Source organism: Pleurodeles waltl, chromosome 5 (assembly GCF_031143425.1).
Source record: "Pleurodeles waltl isolate 20211129_DDA chromosome 5, aPleWal1.hap1.20221129, whole genome shotgun sequence".
NCBI classification, from domain to species: domain Eukaryota; kingdom Metazoa; phylum Chordata; class Amphibia; order Caudata; family Salamandridae; genus Pleurodeles; species Pleurodeles waltl.
The window spans coordinates 592,258,737-592,277,636 of NC_090444.1; the positions used below are offsets into that span (position 1 = coordinate 592,258,737).

General features: G+C 45.9%; 14 non-coding genes across 14 annotated transcripts; 7 read left to right on the forward strand and 7 right to left on the reverse strand.

The window, feature by feature from the left end:
* Positions 1-980: 980 nt before the first annotated feature.
* Positions 981-1,053, reverse strand: TRNAH-AUG (transfer RNA histidin (anticodon AUG)). Its single transcript has one exon. It is a non-coding gene; the product is annotated as a tRNA-His (tRNA).
* Positions 1,054-1,832: 779 nt separating this feature from the next.
* LOC138297800 (U6 spliceosomal RNA) lies at positions 1,833-1,939 on the forward strand. The gene has a single exon (XR_011204339.1). It is a non-coding gene; the product is annotated as a U6 spliceosomal RNA (small nuclear RNA).
* Positions 1,940-3,721: 1,782 nt separating this feature from the next.
* On the reverse strand, positions 3,722-3,794 carry TRNAH-AUG (transfer RNA histidin (anticodon AUG)). The gene has a single exon. It is a non-coding gene; the product is annotated as a tRNA-His (tRNA).
* Positions 3,795-4,573: 779 nt separating this feature from the next.
* LOC138297801 (U6 spliceosomal RNA) lies at positions 4,574-4,680 on the forward strand. The gene has a single exon (XR_011204340.1). It is a non-coding gene; the product is annotated as a U6 spliceosomal RNA (small nuclear RNA).
* A 1,782-nt stretch (positions 4,681-6,462) lies between these two features.
* TRNAH-AUG (transfer RNA histidin (anticodon AUG)) lies at positions 6,463-6,535 on the reverse strand. Its single transcript has one exon. It is a non-coding gene; the product is annotated as a tRNA-His (tRNA).
* A 779-nt stretch (positions 6,536-7,314) lies between these two features.
* Positions 7,315-7,421, forward strand: LOC138297889 (U6 spliceosomal RNA). Its single transcript, XR_011204426.1, has one exon. It is a non-coding gene; the product is annotated as a U6 spliceosomal RNA (small nuclear RNA).
* A 1,782-nt stretch (positions 7,422-9,203) lies between these two features.
* Positions 9,204-9,276, reverse strand: TRNAH-AUG (transfer RNA histidin (anticodon AUG)). The gene has a single exon. It is a non-coding gene; the product is annotated as a tRNA-His (tRNA).
* A 779-nt stretch (positions 9,277-10,055) lies between these two features.
* Positions 10,056-10,162, forward strand: LOC138297802 (U6 spliceosomal RNA). The gene has a single exon (XR_011204341.1). It is a non-coding gene; the product is annotated as a U6 spliceosomal RNA (small nuclear RNA).
* Positions 10,163-11,944: 1,782 nt separating this feature from the next.
* Positions 11,945-12,017, reverse strand: TRNAH-AUG (transfer RNA histidin (anticodon AUG)). Its single transcript has one exon. It is a non-coding gene; the product is annotated as a tRNA-His (tRNA).
* Positions 12,018-12,791: 774 nt separating this feature from the next.
* Positions 12,792-12,898, forward strand: LOC138297890 (U6 spliceosomal RNA). The gene has a single exon (XR_011204427.1). It is a non-coding gene; the product is annotated as a U6 spliceosomal RNA (small nuclear RNA).
* A 1,782-nt stretch (positions 12,899-14,680) lies between these two features.
* Positions 14,681-14,753, reverse strand: TRNAH-AUG (transfer RNA histidin (anticodon AUG)). The gene has a single exon. It is a non-coding gene; the product is annotated as a tRNA-His (tRNA).
* Positions 14,754-15,532: 779 nt separating this feature from the next.
* On the forward strand, positions 15,533-15,639 carry LOC138297804 (U6 spliceosomal RNA). The gene has a single exon (XR_011204343.1). It is a non-coding gene; the product is annotated as a U6 spliceosomal RNA (small nuclear RNA).
* Positions 15,640-17,421: 1,782 nt separating this feature from the next.
* Positions 17,422-17,494, reverse strand: TRNAH-AUG (transfer RNA histidin (anticodon AUG)). Its single transcript has one exon. It is a non-coding gene; the product is annotated as a tRNA-His (tRNA).
* Positions 17,495-18,273: 779 nt separating this feature from the next.
* On the forward strand, positions 18,274-18,380 carry LOC138297805 (U6 spliceosomal RNA). Its single transcript, XR_011204344.1, has one exon. It is a non-coding gene; the product is annotated as a U6 spliceosomal RNA (small nuclear RNA).
* Positions 18,381-18,900: the final 520 nt, after the last annotated feature.

An 18,900-nucleotide genomic window follows, 5' to 3' on the forward strand; every position in this document is an offset into this window, starting at 1 on the left:
GAAATCCCAGACCCGCGCACCCCTTGAGGGTGAACGCTTGGCTGTTTCAAAATTCAGTTTTACTGGGGGGTTATGATGGACTTTTCAAGACCCACGTCTGGGCAACATTTGAAATCATTCCCCCCATTTCTCTCAGAAATGCCTATGGTTCGGGGAGTAGTTGCTCCACAATCTTTCTCTTCCACCAATCAGTAGTATTTCCTTGAGAGCTGTTTACTATATTGAATCTTTGGAGGTAAATGTTCCTTTCATCTGCAAGCAGGCTCTTTTTAAGAATGTTTGCCATCATAGGCAGTGTAACTTTTCGCCCCCTACCTAGGCATTCTAATTCTCTTCCACCAAATCAAAGACATTGCCTCATTGTGCATATAATTGTGTGCCCGCCGTCCCCTGCTTTGTTATTGAGGCTGCCATCAATCGAATGACATCTGCCTGTGCCCAAGAGTAGTATTACTGATGAGCATTAAACTGCAGCCTACTGATAAAAAAATCACAATAGATGAAAAAGTGCAAGGTCTACATAGGGTTCAAACCTGCAGTCTTCAGATCCAAAAGAAGGCATGTTATCTCTTTCACCAGGAGCCTTTTCACATGGGGCTTCTTTCTATAATTTTCAAGAGAGTTCTAAAAGGTGGGTGTCTTGAACAGTTGTTCCTAAAAATCCTGCACAACCAATTTTTTAGACCCCTGCGACCCGCATCTTGACCCTTGAAGTAAAACTATTTTCACTCCAGAAAACAAATGTTGTGAAGTTTTCCTCCCTTGTTCAAAAAGCTTAGGCTTGGGAAACATTCAAAGGTCAGGCTCATAGAATCCAGGACAATCATTAAACTTTCTACTAGCCACAGTTGCTATCACAGCCTCCTTACCACAGAACGATTGTTGGATACATCCCGCACCGGAATGTTAATCCTACAAGAAGACTGAGATAATTAAGAACTCAAGTGCAATTACATGAAAAAAGGGACCGGCAACCCTTCCGAGCCAGATAGGAGTCGAACCTACAATCTTCTGATCCATAGTCAGAAGCGTTATCCATTGCGCCACTGGCCCCATATAAAAGCACTTTCCCCCTTCTCCTTCAGAGAGTGCTAGAGAATGCGCGCCCTCGCGTGTGTGTGTGTCTGTGTTTTAAAACGTCATTCTATCACAATATGTAACCACATTTACAACGCACACTGAAGCTGCAAGTGAACTTACCTGCCCCCCTGAAATTACGTTCTGTCAGGTTTTCGTAACTTACACCAAGGACCCTAGGAGAGAAAAGGACACAAGTGCCAGACCAAGCAGACCCAGCAGCAAAGAAACATTTTGAATAAGCATTATTTTCTTACAGAGTCTGGTTCAACATCATCGTTTCCAGAGCTGTAAGGGGCTGAGCCTGAGGATTCCTTAGTAAGCAGGCCAGTACAACACTAAAGCGTTTATTATTCAAATACAGGTGAAAATTAAGACACCTTTTCATATGCTCTCTCTGCCCTGGAACCCACCACAACACCATCCCACTCCCACAAGCCATCACCTAGCCTACTGTGCAGCTGACTCACCTTTTCCATCAACGTTCCCCAGGAAGTGTGATGTCACAATGCTCTTTGCCTGTAGTCTGGACCATGAGCCTTTGCAACCTGGCGTAATGAAGATGCTTACAATGTGTGAAGATTTGGACCACAAATATAGGGAATAGAAGTGGATTGTTAGGCCTCATGCCTTATTGCCATGTGTCTCAGAATTGAATGCTTACTGGACCATCCAATCAGCGCTTTCAGGCCACCCTACGTCTGAAGACTGCAGATTCAGGGAGTGTATATACATTGAAGGCTCACCCATGAAGTGTGCTTGCTTCGGCGGCACATATACTAAAATTGGAACGATACAGAGAAGATTAGCATGGCCCCTGCGCAAGGATGACACGCAAATTCGTGAAGCGTTCCATATTTTTAAAAGCTTTCGAGAGAGAAAGGTCCTTTGTTTGCAAGTCTTCTAGTAATAATAAAGCAACTTCCAGTGCCTTCCTTCCCATTTGTATTTTTGAATTGGCCGCCCCTCAACATTCTTAAGGTGTTAACCGCTCCTGCAGGCCAATGCCAGTGCCCAGCTGCATTTAGCAAGGAAGACTTCAGCACTTCAGTGACCTTTCTTTCTATTTTCCAGCCTCCCTGTCATTATCCTTTACCCCGTCCCCCAACTCTATACTGTTGCCAGTGACGCATTGCTTTGTGGGAAGCTGGGCAGAGCAGAGAGAAGGGCAGGGCCTATGCAAATGAGGGCCTCTGGGCCATATGGGGACCCCCTTTTCAGCAGGACTGCTAAAGTCAGCCTTGCCACCAGATTGCTTGGTGAAGCTGGAAATACCAGGCCAGGTGATGCACCGGGTTCTATCGGTCCATTGAGGACCCATTGGGCCGGCCTCCCTCAGTTTCTGAGGTCCAAGAAATGTTCACCCTGCAACCTTTTAGAGAGGTTTTGGCCGATCATGGCCGATCGGGGATGAGAGGGGCAGAAGGCAGAAAGAGCACAATGCTCTTGAAGCTGCTCTAATCCACCTCTCTCCCCGCCTTGGGTTCCATCTGGGTGTGTCAGGTGTTGGCCCATGGATAACAAGGAACTGGCTCAGTGCATTATGATTCTCACAAAATTAAAAGGGCCATCTATCAAGTGCTAACTCAAACACACTACACACTCTGGCACACATATGTGTTAACAACCTTTATACCTTGTTTGAAGGATCAAGGACCCCTGTTGAAATCCCAGACCCGCGCACCCCTTGAGGGTGAACGCTTGGCTGTTTCAAAATTCAGTTTTACTGGGGGGTTATGATGGACTTTTCAAGACCCACGTCTGGGCAACATTTGAAATCATTCCCCCCATTTCTCTCAGAAATGCCTATGGTTCGGGGAGTAGTTGCTCCACAATCTTTCTCTTCCACCAATCAGTAGTATTTCCTTGAGAGCTGTTTACTATATTGAATCTTTGGAGGTAAATGTTCCTTTCATCTGCAAGCAGGCTCTTTTTAAGAATGTTTGCCATCATAGGCAGTGTAACTTTTCGCCCCCTACCTAGGCATTCTAATTCTCTTCCACCAAATCAAAGACATTGCCTCATTGTGCATATAATTGTGTGCCCGCCGTCCCCTGCTTTGTTATTGAGGCTGCCATCAATCGAATGACATCTGCCTGTGCCCAAGAGTAGTATTACTGATGAGCATTAAACTGCAGCCTACTGATTAAAAAATCACAATAGATGAAAAAGTGCAAGGTCTACATAGGGTTCAAACCTGCAGTCTTCAGATCCAAAAGAAGGCATGTTATCTCTTTCACCAGGAGCCTTTTCACATGGGGCTTCTTTCTATAATTTTCAAGAGAGTTCTAAAAGGTGGGTGTCTTGAACAGTTGTTCCTAAAAATCCTGCACAACCAATTTTTTAGACCCCTGCGACCCGCATCTTGACCCTTGAAGTAAAACTATTTTCACTCCAGAAAACAAATGTTGTGAAGTTTTCCTCCCTTGTTCAAAAAGCTTAGGCTTGGGAAACATTCAAAGGTCAGGCTCATAGAATCCAGGACAATCATTAAACTTTCTACTAGCCACAGTTGCTATCACAGCCTCCTTACCACAGAACGATTGTTGGATACATCCCGCACCGGAATGTTAATCCTACAAGAAGACTGAGATAATTAAGAACTCAAGTGCAATTACATGAAAAAAGGGACCGGCAACCCTTCCGAGCCAGATAGGAGTCGAACCTACAATCTTCTGATCCATAGTCAGAAGCGTTATCCATTGCGCCACTGGCCCCATATAAAAGCACTTTCCCCCTTCTCCTTCAGAGAGTGCTAGAGAATGCGCGCCCTCGCGTGTGTGTGTGTCTGTGTTTTAAAACGTCATTCTATCACAATATGTAACCACATTTACAACGCACACTGAAGCTGCAAGTGAACTTACCTGCCCCCCTGAAATTACGTTCTGTCAGGTTTTCGTAACTTACACCAAGGACCCTAGGAGAGAAAAGGACACAAGTGCCAGACCAAGCAGACCCAGCAGCAAAGAAACATTTTGAATAAGCATTAGTTTCTTACAGAGTCTGGTTCAACATCATCGTTTCCAGAGCTGTAAGGGGCTGAGCCTGAGGATTCCTTAGTAAGCAGGCCAGTACAACACTAAAGCGTTTATTATTCAAATACAGGTGAAAATTAAGACACCTTTTCATATGCTCTCTCTGCCCTGGAACCCACCACAACACCATCCCACTCCCACAAGCCATCACCTAGCCTACTGTGCAGCTGACTCACCTTTTCCATCAACGTTCCCCAGGAAGTGTGATGTCACAATGCTCTTTGCCTGTAGTCTGGACCATGAGCCTTTGCAACCTGGCGTAATGAAGATGCTTACAATGTGTGAAGATTTGGACCACAAATATAGGGAATAGAAGTGGATTGTTAGGCCTCATGCCTTATTGCCATGTGTCTCAGAATTGAATGCTTACTGGACCATCCAATCAGGGCTTTCAGGCCACCCTACGTCTGAAGACTGCAGATTCAGGGAGTGTATATACATTGAAGGCTCACTCATGAAGTGTGCTTGCTTCGGCGGCACATATACTAAAATTGGAACGATACAGAGAAGATTAGCATGGCCCCTGCGCAAGGATGACACGCAAATTCGTGAAGCGTTCCATATTTTTAACAGCTTTCGAGAGAGAAAGGTCCTTTGTTTGCAAGTCTTCTAGTAATAATAAAGCAACTTCCAGTGCCTTCCTTCCCATTTGTATTTTTGAATTGGCCGCCCCTCAACATTCTTAAGGTGTTAACCGCTCCTGCAGGCCAATGCCAGTGCCCAGCTGCATTTAGCAAGGAAGACTTCAGCACTTCAGTGACCTTTCTTTCTATTTTCCAGCCTCCCTGTCATTATCCTTTACCCCGTCCCCCAACTCTATACTGTTGCCAGTGACGCATTGCTTTGTGGGAAGCTGGGCAGAGCAGAGAGAAGGGCAGGGCCTATGCAAATGAGGGCCTCTGGGCCATATGGGGACCCCCTTTTCAGCAGGACTGCTAAAGTAAGCCTTGCCACCAGATTGCTTGGTGAAGCTGGAAATACCAGGCCAGGTGAGGCACTGGGTTCTATCGGTCCATTGAGGACCCATTGGGCCGGCCTCCCTCAGTTTCTGAGGTCCAAGAAATGTTCACCCTGCACCCTTTTAGAGAGGTTTTGGCCGATCGTGGCCGATCGGGGATGAGAGGGGCAGAAGGCAGAAAGAGCACAATGCTCTTGAAGCTGCTCTAATCCACCTCTCTCCCCGCCTTGGGTTCCATCTGGGTGTGTCAGGTGTTGGCCCATGGATAACAAGGAACTGGCTCAGTGCATTATGATTCTCACAAAATTAAAAGGGCCATCTATCAAGTGCTAACTCAAACACACTACACACTCTGGCACACATATGTGTTAACAACCTTTATACCTTGTTTGAAGGATCAAGGACCCCTGTTGAAATCCCAGACCCGCGCACCCCTTGAGGGTGAACGCTTGGCTGTTTCAAAATTCAGTTTTACTGGGGGGTTATGATGGACTTTTCAAGACCCACGTCTGGGCAACATTTGAAATCATTCCCCCCATTTCTCTCAGAAATGCCTATGGTTCGGGGAGTAGTTGCTCCACAATCTTTCTCTTCCACCAATCAGTAGTATTTCCTTGAGAGCTGTTTACTATATTGAATCTTTGGAGGTAAATGTTCCTTTCATCTGCAAGCAGGCTCTTTTTAAGAATGTTTGCCATCATAGGCAGTGTAACTTTTCGCCCCCTACCTAGGCATTCTAATTCTCTTCCACCAAATCAAAGACATTGCCTCATTGTGCATATAATTGTGTGCCCGCCGTCCCCTGCTTTGTTATTGAGGCTGCCATCAATCGAATGACATCTGCCTGTGCCCAAGAGTAGTATTACTGATGAGCATTAAACTGCAGCCTACTGATTAAAAAATCACAATAGATGAAAAAGTGCAAGGTCTACATAGGGTTCAAACCTGCAGTCTTCAGATCCAAAAGAAGGCATGTTATCTCTTTCACCAGGAGCCTTTTCACATGGGGCTTCTTTCTATAATTTTCAAGAGAGTTCTAAAAGGTGGGTGTCTTGAACAGTTGTTCCTAAAAATCCTGCACAACCAATTTTTTAGACCCCTGCGACCCGCATCTTGACCCTTGAAGTAAAACTATTTTCACTCCAGAAAACAAATGTTGTGAAGTTTTCCTCCCTTGTTCAAAAAGCTTAGGCTTGGGAAACATTCAAAGGTCAGGCTCATAGAATCCAGGACAATCATTAAACTTTCTACTAGCCACAGTTGCTATCACAGCCTCCTTACCACAGAACGATTGTTGGATACATCCCGCACCGGAATGTTAATCCTACAAGAAGACTGAGATAATTAAGAACTCAAGTGCAATTACATGAAAAAAGGGACCGGCAACCCTTCCGAGCCAGGTAGGAGTCGAACCTACAATCTTCTGATCCATAGTCAGAAGCGTTATCCATTGCGCCACTGGCCCCATATAAGAGCACTTTCCCCCTTCTCCTTCAGAGAGTGCTAGAGAATGCGCGCCCTCGCGTGTGTGTGTGTCTGTGTTTTAAAACGTCATTCTATCACAATATGTAACCACATTTACAACGCACACTGAAGCTGCAAGTGAACTTACCTGCCCCCCTGAAATTACGTTCTGTCAGGTTTTCGTAACTTACACCAAGGACCCTAGGAGAGAAAAGGACACAAGTGCCAGACCAAGCAGACCCAGCAGCAAAGAAACATTTTGAATAAGCATTAGTTTCTTACAGAGTCTGGTTCAACATCATCGTTTCCAGAGCTGTAAGGGGCTGAGCCTGAGGATTCCTTAGTAAGCAGGCCAGTACAACACTAAAGCGTTTATTATTCAAATACAGGTGAAAATTAAGACACCTTTTCATATGCTCTCTCTGCCCTGGAACCCACCACAACACCATCCCACTCCCACAAGCCATCACCTAGCCTACTGTGCAGCTGACTCACCTTTTCCATCAACGTTCCCCAGGAAGTGTGATGTCACAATGCTCTTTGCCTGTAGTCTGGACCATGAGCCTTTGCAACCTGGCGTAATGAAGATGCTTACAATGTGTGAAGATTTGGACCACAAATATAGGGAATAGAAGTGGATTGTTAGGCCTCATGCCTTATTGCCATGTGTCTCAGAATTGAATGCTTACTGGACCATCCAATCAGCGCTTTCAGGCCACCCTACGTCTGAAGACTGCAGATTCAGGGAGTGTATATACATTGAAGGCTCACCCATGAAGTGTGCTTGCTTCGGCGGCACATATACTAAAATTGGAACGATACAGAGAAGATTAGCATGGCCCCTGCGCAAGGATGACATGCAAATTCGTGAAGCGTTCCATATTTTTAAAAGCTTTCGAGAGAGAAAGGTCCTTTGTTTGCAAGTCTTCTAGTAATAATAAAGCAACTTCCAGTGCCTTCCTTCCCATTTGTATTTTTGAATTGGCCGCCCCTCAACATTCTTAAGGTGTTAACCGCTCCTGCAGGCCAATGCCAGTGCCCAGCTGCATTTAGCAAGGAAGACTTCAGCACTTCAGTGACCTTTCTTTCTATTTTCCAGCCTCCCTGTCATTATCCTTTACCCCGTCCCCCAACTCTATACTGTTGCCAGTGACGCATTGCTTTGTGGGAAGCTGGGCAGAGCAGAGAGAAGGGCAGGGCCTATGCAAATGAGGGCCTCTGGGCCATATGGGGACCCCCTTTTCAGCAGGACTGCTAAAGTAAGCCTTGCCACCAGATTGCTTGGTGAAGCTGGAAATACCAGGCCAGGTGAGGCACTGGGTTCTATCGGTCCATTGAGGACCCATTGGGCCGGCCTCCCTCAGTTTCTGAGGTCCAAGAAATGTTCACCCTGCACCCTTTTAGAGAGGTTTTGGCCGATCGTGGCCGATCGGGGATTAGAGGGGCAGAAGGCAGAAACAGCACAATGCTCTTGAAGCTGCCCTAATCCACCTCTCTCCCCGCCTTGGGTTCCATCTGGGTGTGTCAGGTGTTGGCCCATGGATAACAAGGAACTGGCTCAGTGCATTATGATTCTCACAAAATTTAAAGGGCCATCTATCAAGTGCTAACTCAAACACACTACACACTCTGGCACACATCTGTGTTAACAACCTTTATACCTTGTTTGAAGGATCAAGGACCCCTGTTGAAATCCCAGACCCGCGCACCCCTTGAGGGTGAACGCTTGGCTGTTTCAAAATTCAGTTTTACTGGGGGGTTATGATGGACTTTTCAAGACCCACGTCTGGGCAACATTTGAAATCATTCCCCCCATTTCTCTCAGAAATGCCTATGGTTCGGGGAGTAGTTGCTCCACAATCTTTCTCTTCCACCAATCAGTAGTATTTCCTTGAGAGCTGTTTACTATATTGAATCTTTGGAGGTAAATGTTCCTTTCATCTGCAAGCAGGCTCTTTTTAAGAATGTTTGCCATCATAGGCAGTGTAACTTTTCGCCCCCTACCTAGGCATTCTAATTCTCTTCCACCAAATCAAAGACATTGCCTCATTGTGCATATAATTGTGTGCCCGCCGTCCCCTGCTTTGTTATTGAGGCTGCCATCAATCGAATGACATCTGCCTGTGCCCAAGAGTAGTATTACTGATGAGCATTAAACTGCAGCCTACTGATAAAAAAATCACAATAGATGAAAAAGTGCAAGGTCTACATAGGGTTCAAAACTGCAGTCTTCAGATCCAAAAGAAGGCATGTTATCTCTTTCACCAGGAGCCTTTTCACATGGGGCTTCTTTCTATAATTTTCAAGAGAGTTCTAAAAGGTGGGTGTCTTGAACAGTTGTTCCTAAAAATCCTGCACAACCAATTTTTTAGACCCCTGCGACCCGCATCTTGACCCTTGAAGTAAAACTATTTTCACTCCAGAAAACAAATGTTGTGAAGTTTTCCTCCCTTGTTCAAAAAGCTTAGGCTTGGGAAACATTCAAAGGTCAGGCTCATAGAATCCAGGACAATCATTAAACTTTCTACTAGCCACAGTTGCTATCACAGCCTCCTTACCACAGAACGATTGTTGGATACATCCCGCACCGGAATGTTAATCCTACAAGAAGACTGAGATAATTAAGAACTCAAGTGCAATTACATGAAAAAAGGGACCGGCAACCCTTCCGAGCCAGATAGGAGTCGAACCTACAATCTTCTGATCCATAGTCAGAAGCGTTATCCATTGCGCCACTGGCCCCATATAAAAGCACTTTCCCCCTTCTCCTTCAGAGAGTGCTAGAGAATGCGCGCCCTCGCGTGTGTGTGTGTGTGTGTTTTAAAACGTCATTCTATCACAATATGTAACCACATTTACAACGCACACTGAAGCTGCAAGTGAACTTACCTGCCCCCCTGAAATTACGTTCTGTCAGGTTTTCGTAACTTACACCAAGGACCCTAGGAGAGAAAAGGACACAAGTGCCAGACCAAGCAGACCCAGCAGCAAAGAAACATTTTGAATAAGCATTATTTTCTTACAGAGTCTGGTTCAACATCATCGTTTCCAGAGCTGTAAGGGGCTGAGCCTGAGGATTCCTTAGTAAGCAGGCCAGTACAACACTAAAGCGTTTATTATTCAAATACAGGTGAAAATTAAGACACCTTTTCATATGCTCTCTCTGCCCTGGAACCCACCACAACACCATCCCACTCCCACAAGCCATCACCTAGCCTACTGTGCAGCTGACTCACCTTTTCCATCAACGTTCCCCAGGAAGTGTGATGTCACAATGCTCTTTGCCTGTAGTCTGGACCATGAGCCTTTGCAACCTGGCGTAATGAAGATGCTTACAATGTGTGAAGATTTGGACCACAAATATAGGGAATAGAAGTGGATTGTTAGGCCTCATGCCTTATTGCCATGTGTCTCAGAATTGAATGCTTACTGGACCATCCAATCAGCGCTTTCAGGCCACCCTACGTCTGAAGACTGCAGATTCAGGGAGTGTATATACATTGAAGGCTCACCCATGAAGTGTGCTTGCTTCGGCGGCACATATACTAAAATTGGAACGATACAGAGAAGATTAGCATGGCCCCTGCGCAAGGATGACACGCAAATTCGTGAAGCGTTCCATATTTTTAAAAGCTTTCGAGAGAGAAAGGTCCTTTGTTTGCAAGTCTTCTAGTAATAATAAAGCAACTTCCAGTGCCTTCCTTCCCATTTGTATTTTTGAATTGGCCGCCCCTCAACATTCTTAAGGTGTTAACCGCTCCTGCAGGCCAATGCCAGTGCCCAGCTGCATTTAGCAAGGAAGACTTCAGCACTTCAGTGACCTTTCTTTCTATTTTCCAGCCTCCCTGTCATTATCCTTTACCCCGTCCCCCAACTCTATACTGTTGCCAGTGACGCATTGCTTTGTGGGAAGCTGGGCAGAGCAGAGAGAAGGGCAGGGCCTATGCAAATGAGGGCCTCTGGGCCATATGGGGACCCCCTTTTCAGCAGGACTGCTAAAGTCAGCCTTGCCACCAGATTGCTTGGTGAAGCTGGAAATACCAGGCCAGGTGATGCACCGGGTTCTATCGGTCCATTGAGGACCCATTGGGCCGGCCTCCCTCAGTTTCTGAGGTCCAAGAAATGTTCACCCTGCAACCTTTTAGAGAGGTTTTGGCCGATCATGGCCGATCGGGGATGAGAGGGGCAGAAGGCAGAAAGAGCACAATGCTCTTGAAGCTGCTCTAATCCACCTCTCTCCCCGCCTTGGGTTCCATCTGGGTGTGTCAGGTGTTGGCCCATGGATAACAAGGAACTGGCTCAGTGCATTATGATTCTCACAAAATTAAAAGGGCCATCTATCAAGTGCTAACTCAAACACACTACACACTCTGGCACACATATGTGTTAACAACCTTTATACCTTGTTTGAAGGATCAAGGACCCCTGTTGAAATCCCAGACCCGCGCACCCCTTGAGGGTGAACGCTTGGCTGTTTCAAAATTCAGTTTTACTGGGGGGTTATGATGGACTTTTCAAGACCCACGTCTGGGCAACATTTGAAATCATTCCCCCCATTTCTCTCAGAAATGCCTATGGTTCGGGGAGTAGTTGCTCCACAATCTTTCTCTTCCACCAATCAGTAGTATTTCCTTGAGAGCTGTTTACTATATTGAATCTTTGGAGGTAAATGTTCCTTTCATCTGCAAGCAGGCTCTTTTTAAGAATGTTTGCCATCATAGGCAGTGTAACTTTTCGCCCCCTACCTAGGCATTCTAATTCTCTTCCACCAAATCAAAGACATTGCCTCATTGTGCATATAATTGTGTGCCCGCCGTCCCCTGCTTTGTTATTGAGGCTGCCATCAATCGAATGACATCTGCCTGTGCCCAAGAGTAGTATTACTGATGAGCATTAAACTGCAGCCTACTGATTAAAAAATCACAATAGATGAAAAAGTGCAAGGTCTACATAGGGTTCAAACCTGCAGTCTTCAGATCCAAAAGAAGGCATGTTATCTCTTTCACCAGGAGCCTTTTCACATGGGGCTTCTTTCTATAATTTTCAAGAGAGTTCTAAAAGGTGGGTGTCTTGAACAGTTGTTCCTAAAAATCCTGCACAACCAATTTTTTAGACCCCTGCGACCCGCATCTTGACCCTTGAAGTAAAACTATTTTCACTCCAGAAAACAAATGTTGTGAAGTTTTCCTCCCTTGTTCAAAAAGCTTAGGCTTGGGAAACATTCAAAGGTCAGGCTCATAGAATCCAGGACAATCATTAAACTTTCTACTAGCCACAGTTGCTATCACAGCCTCCTTACCACAGAACGATTGTTGGATACATCCCGCACCGGAATGTTAATCCTACAAGAAGACTGAGATAATTAAGAACTCAAGTGCAATTACATGAAAAAAGGGACCGGCAACCCTTCCGAGCCAGGTAGGAGTCGAACCTACAATCTTCTGATCCATAGTCAGAAGCGTTATCCATTGCGCCACTGGCCCCATATAAGAGCACTTTCCCCCTTCTCCTTCAGAGAGTGCTAGAGAATGCGCGCCCTCGCGTGTGTGTGTGTCTGTGTTTTAAAACGTCATTCTATCACAATATGTAACCACATTTACAACGCACACTGAAGCTGCAAGTGAACTTACCTGCCCCCCTGAAATTACGTTCTGTCAGGTTTTCGTAACTTACACCAAGGACCCTAGGAGAGAAAAGGACACAAGTGCCAGACCAAGCAGACCCAGCAGCAAAGAAACATTTTGAATAAGCATTAGTTTCTTACAGAGTCTGGTTCAACATCATCGTTTCCAGAGCTGTAAGGGGCTGAGCCTGAGGATTCCTTAGTAAGCAGGCCAGTACAACACTAAAGCGTTTATTATTCAAATACAGGTGAAAATTAAGACACCTTTTCATATGCTCTCTCTGCCCTGGAACCCACCACAACACCATCCCACTCCCACAAGCCATCACCTAGCCTACTGTGCAGCTGACTCACCTTTTCCATCAACGTTCCCCAGGAAGTGTGATGTCACAATGCTCTTTGCCTGTAGTCTGGACCATGAGCCTTTGCAACCTGGCGTAATGAAGATGCTTACAATGTGTGAAGATTTGGACCACAAATATAGGGAATAGAAGTGGATTGTTAGGCCTCATGCCTTTATGTGTCTCAGAATTGAATGCTTACTGGACCATCCAATCAGCGCTTTCAGGCCACCCTACGTCTGAAGACTGCAGATTCAGGGAGTGTATATACATTGAAGGCTCACCCATGAAGTGTGCTTGCTTCGGCGGCACATATACTAAAATTGGAACGATACAGAGAAGATTAGCATGGCCCCTGCGCAAGGATGACATGCAAATTCGTGAAGCGTTCCATATTTTTAAAAGCTTTCGAGAGAGAAAGGTCCTTTGTTTGCAAGTCTTCTAGTAATAATAAAGCAACTTCCAGTGCCTTCCTTCCCATTTGTATTTTTGAATTGGCCGCCCCTCAACATTCTTAAGGTGTTAACCGCTCCTGCAGGCCAATGCCAGTGCCCAGCTGCATTTAGCAAGGAAGACTTCAGCACTTCAGTGACCTTTCTTTCTATTTTCCAGCCTCCCTGTCATTATCCTTTACCCCGTCCCCCAACTCTATACTGTTGCCAGTGACGCATTGCTTTGTGGGAAGCTGGGCAGAGCAGAGAGAAGGGCAGGGCCTATGCAAATGAGGGCCTCTGGGCCATATGGGGACCCCCTTTTCAGCAGGACTGCTAAAGTAAGCCTTGCCACCAGATTGCTTGGTGAAGCTGGAAATACCAGGCCAGGTGAGGCACTGGGTTCTATCGGTCCATTGAGGACCCATTGGGCCGGCCTCCCTCAGTTTCTGAGGTCCAAGAAATGTTCACCCTGCACCCTTTTAGAGAGGTTTTGGCCGATCGTGGCCGATCGGGGATTAGAGGGGCAGAAGGCAGAAACAGCACAATGCTCTTGAAGCTGCCCTAATCCACCTCTCTCCCCGCCTTGGGTTCCATCTGGGTGTGTCAGGTGTTGGCCCATGGATAACAAGGAACTGGCTCAGTGCATTATGATTCTCACAAAATTAAAAGGGCCATCTATCAAGTGCTAACTCAAACACACTACACACTCTGGCACACATCTGTGTTAACAACCTTTATACCTTGTTTGAAGGATCAAGGACCCCTGTTGAAATCCCAGACCCGCGCACCCCTTGAGGGTGAACGCTTGGCTGTTTCAAAATTCAGTTTTACTGGGGGGTTATGATGGACTTTTCAAGACCCACGTCTGGGCAACATTTGAAATCATTCCCCCCATTTCTCTCAGAAATGCCTATGGTTCGGGGAGTAGTTGCTCCACAATCTTTCTCTTCCACCAATCAGTAGTATTTCCTTGAGAGCTGTTTACTATATTGAATCTTTGGAGGTAAATGTTCCTTTCATCTGCAAGCAGGCTCTTTTTAAGAATGTTTGCCATCATAGGCAGTGTAACTTTTCGCCCCCTACCTAGGCATTCTAATTCTCTTCCACCAAATCAAAGACATTGCCTCATTGTGCATATAATTGTGTGCCCGCCGTCCCCTGCTTTGTTATTGAGGCTGCCATCAATCGAATGACATCTGCCTGTGCCCAAGAGTAGTATTACTGATGAGCATTAAACTGCAGCCTACTGATAAAAAAATCACAATAGATGAAAAAGTGCAAGGTCTACATAGGGTTCAAACCTGCAGTCTTCAGATCCAAAAGAAGGCATGTTATCTCTTTCACCAGGAGCCTTTTCACATGGGGCTTCTTTCTATAATTTTCAAGAGAGTTCTAAAAGGTGGGTGTCTTGAACAGTTGTTCCTAAAAATCCTGCACAACTAATTTTTTAGACCCCTGCGACCCGCATCTTGACCCTTGAAGTAAAACTATTTTCACTCCAGAAAACAAATGTTGTGAAGTTTTCCTCCCTTGTTCAAAAAGCTTAGGCTTGGGAAACATTCAAAGGTCAGGCTCATAGAATCCAGGACAATCATTAAACTTTCTACTAGCCACAGTTGCTATCACAGCCTCCTTACCACAGAACGATTGTTGGATACATCCCGCACCGGAATGTTAATCCTACAAGAAGACTGAGATAATTAAGAACTCAAGTGCAATTACATGAAAAAAGGGACCGGCAACCCTTCCGAGCCAGATAGGAGTCGAACCTACAATCTTCTGATCCATAGTCAGAAGCGTTATCCATTGCGCCACTGGCCCCATATAAAAGCACTTTCCCCCTTCTCCTTCAGAGAGTGCTAGAGAATGCGCGCCCTCGCGTGTGTGTGTGTCTGTGTTTTAAAACGTCATTCTATCACAATATGTAACCACATTTACAACGCACACTGAAGCTGCAAGTGAACTTACCTGCCCCCCTGAAATTACGTTCTGTCAGGTTTTCGTAACTTACACCAAGGACCCTAGGAGAGAAAAGGACACAAGTGCCAGACCAAGCAGACCCAGCAGCAAAGAAACATTTTGAATAAGCATTATTTTCTTACAGAGTCTGGTTCAACATCATCGTTTCCAGAGCTGTAAGGGGCTGAGCCTGAGGATTCCTTAGTAAGCAGGCCAGTACAACACTAAAGCGTTTATTATTCAAATACAGGTGAAAATTAAGACACCTTTTCATATGCTCTCTCTGCCCTGGAACCCACCACAACACCATCCCACTCCCACAAGCCATCACCTAGCCTACTGTGCAGCTGACTCACCTTTTCCATCAACGTTCCCCAGGAAGTGTGATGTCACAATGCTCTTTGCCTGTAGTCTGGACCATGAGCCTTTGCAACCTGGCGTAATGAAGATGCTTACAATGTGTGAAGATTTGGACCACAAATATAGGGAATAGAAGTGGATTGTTAGGCCTCATGCCTTATTGCCGTGTGTCTCAGAATTGAATGCTTACTGGACCATCCAATCAGCGCTTTCAGGCCACCCTACGTCTGAAGACTGCAGATTCAGGGAGTGTATATACATTGAAGGCTCACCCATGAAGTGTGCTTGCTTCGGCGGCACATATACTAAAATTGGAACGATACAGAGAAGATTAGCATGGCCCCTGCGCAAGGATGACACGCAAATTCGTGAAGCGTTCCATATTTTTAAAAGCTTTCGAGAGAGAAAGGTCCTTTGTTTGCAAGTCTTCTAGTAATAATAAAGCAACTTCCAGTGCCTTCCTTCCCATTTGTATTTTTGAATTGGCCGCCCCTCAACATTCTTAAGGTGTTAACCGCTCCTGCAGGCCAATGCCAGTGCCCAGCTGCATTTAGCAAGGAAGACTTCAGCACTTCAGTGACCTTTCTTTCTATTTTCCAGCCTCCCTGTCATTATCCTTTACCCCGTCCCCCAACTCTATACTGTTGCCAGTGACGCATTGCTTTGTGGGAAGCTGGGCAGAGCAGAGAGAAGGGCAGGGCCTATGCAAATGAGGGCCTCTGGGCCATATGGGGACCCCCTTTTCAGCAGGACTGCTAAAGTCAGCCTTGCCACCAGATTGCTTGGTGAAGCTGGAAATACCAGGCCAGGTGATGCACCGGGTTCTATCGGTCCATTGAGGACCCATTGGGCCGGCCTCCCTCAGTTTCTGAGGTCCAAGAAATGTTCACCCTGCAACCTTTTAGAGAGGTTTTGGCCGATCATGGCCGATCGGGGATGAGAGGGGCAGAAGGCAGAAAGAGCACAATGCTCTTGAAGCTGCTCTAATCCACCTCTCTCCCCGCCTTGGGTTCCATCTGGGTGTGTCAGGTGTTGGCCCATGGATAACAAGGAACTGGCTCAGTGCATTATGATTCTCACAAAATTAAAAGGGCCATCTATCAAGTGCTAACTCAAACACACTACACACTCTGGCACACATCTGTGTTAACAACCTTTATACCTTGTTTGAAGGATCAAGGACCCCTGTTGAAATCCCAGACCCGCGCACCCCTTGAGGGTGAACGCTTGGCTGTTTCAAAATTCAGTTTTACTGGGGGGTTATGATGGACTTTTCAAGACCCACGTCTGGGCAACATTTGAAATCATTCCCCCCATTTCTCTCAGAAATGCCTATGGTTCGGGGAGTAGTTGCTCCACAATCTTTCTCTTCCACCAATCAGTAGTATTTCCTTGAGAGCTGTTTACTATATTGAATCTTTGGAGGTAAATGTTCCTTTCATCTGCAAGCAGGCTCTTTTTAAGAATGTTTGCCATCATAGGCAGTGTAACTTTTCGCCCCCTACCTAGGCATTCTAATTCTCTTCCACCAAATCAAAGACATTGCCTCATTGTGCATATAATTGTGTGCCCGCCGTCCCCTGCTTTGTTATTGAGGCTGCCATCAATCGAATGACATCTGCCTGTGCCCAAGAGTAGTATTACTGATGAGCATTAAACTGCAGCCTACTGATAAAAAAATCACAATAGATGAAAAAGTGCAAGGTCTACATAGGGTTCAAACCTGCAGTCTTCAGATCCAAAAGAAGGCATGTTATCTCTTTCACCAGGAGCCTTTTCACATGGGGCTTCTTTCTATAATTTTCAAGAGAGTTCTAAAAGGTGGGTGTCTTGAACAGTTGTTCCTAAAAATCCTGCACAACCAATTTTTTAGACCCCTGCGACCTGCATCTTGACCCTTGAAGTAAAACTATTTTCACTCCTGAAAACAAATGTTGTGAAGTTTTCCTCCCTTGTTCAAAAAGCTTAGGCTTGGGAAACATTCAAAGGTCAGGCTCATAGAATCCAGGACAATCATTAAACTTTCTACTAGCCACAGTTGCTATCACAGCCTCCTTACCACAGAACGATTGTTGGATACATCCCGCACCGGAATGTTAATCCTACAAGAAGACTGAGATAATTAAGAACTCAAGTGCAATTACATGAAAAAAGGGACCGGCAACCCTTCCGAGCCAGATAGGAGTCGAACCTACAATCTTCTGATCCATAGTCAGAAGCGTTATCCATTGCGCCACTGGCCCCATATAAAAGCACTTTCCCCCTTCTCCTTCAGAGAGTGCTAGAGAATGCGCGCCCTCGCGTGTGTGTGTGTCTGTGTTTTAAAACGTCATTCTATCACAATATGTAACCACATTTACAACGCACACTGAAGCTGCAAGTGAACTTACCTGCCCCCCTGAAATTACGTTCTGTCAGGTTTTCGTAACTTACACCAAGGACCCTAGGAGAGAAAAGGACACAAGTGCCAGACCAAGCAGACCCAGCAGCAAAGAAACATTTTGAATAAGCATTAGTTTCTTACAGAGTCTGGTTCAACATCATCGTTTCCAGAGCTGTAAGGGGCTGAGCCCGAGGATTCCTTAGTAAGCAGGCCAGTACAACACTAAAGCGTTTATTATTCAAATACAGGTGAAAATTAAGACACCTTTTCATATGCTCTCTCTGCCCTGGAACCCACCACAACACCATCCCACTCCCACAAGCCATCACCTAGCCTACTGTGCAGCTGACTCACCTTTTCCATCAACGTTCCCCAGGAAGTGTGATGTCACAATGCTCTTTGCCTGTAGTCTGGACCATGAGCCTTTGCAACCTGGCGTAATGAAGATGCTTACAATGTGTGAAGATTTGGACCACAAATATAGGGAATAGAAGTGGATTGTTAGGCCTCATGCCTTATTGCCATGTGTCTCAGAATTGAATGCTTACTGGACCATCCAATCAGCGCTTTCAGGCCACCCTACGTCTGAAGACTGCAGATTCAGGGAGTGTATATACATTGAAGGCTCACCCATGAAGTGTGCTTGCTTCGGCGGCACATATACTAAAATTGGAACGATACAGAGAAGATTAGCATGGCCCCTGCGCAAGGATGACACGCAAATTCGTGAAGCGTTCCATATTTTTAACAGCTTTCGAGAGAGAAAGGTCCTTTGTTTGCAAGTCTTCTAGTAATAATAAAGCAACTTCCAGTGCCTTCCTTCCCATTTGTATTTTTGAATTGGCCGCCCCTCAACATTCTTAAGGTGTTAACCGCTCCTGCAGGCCAATGCCAGTGCCCAGCTGCATTTAGCAAGGAAGACTTCAGCACTTCAGTGACCTTTCTTTCTATTTTCCAGCCTCCCTGTCATTATCCTTTACCCCGTCCCCCAACTCTATACTGTTGCCAGTGACGCATTGCTTTGTGGGAAGCTGGGCAGAGCAGAGAGAAGGGCAGGGCCTATGCAAATGAGGGCCTCTGGGCCATATGGGGACCCCCTTTTCAGCAGGACTGCTAAAGTAAGCCTTGCCACCAGATTGCTTGGTGAAGCTGGAAATACCAGGCCAGGTGAGGCACTGGGTTCTATCGGTCCATTGAGGACCCATTGGGCCGGCCTCCCTCAGTTTCTGAGGTCCAAGAAATGTTCACCCTGCACCCTTTTAGAGA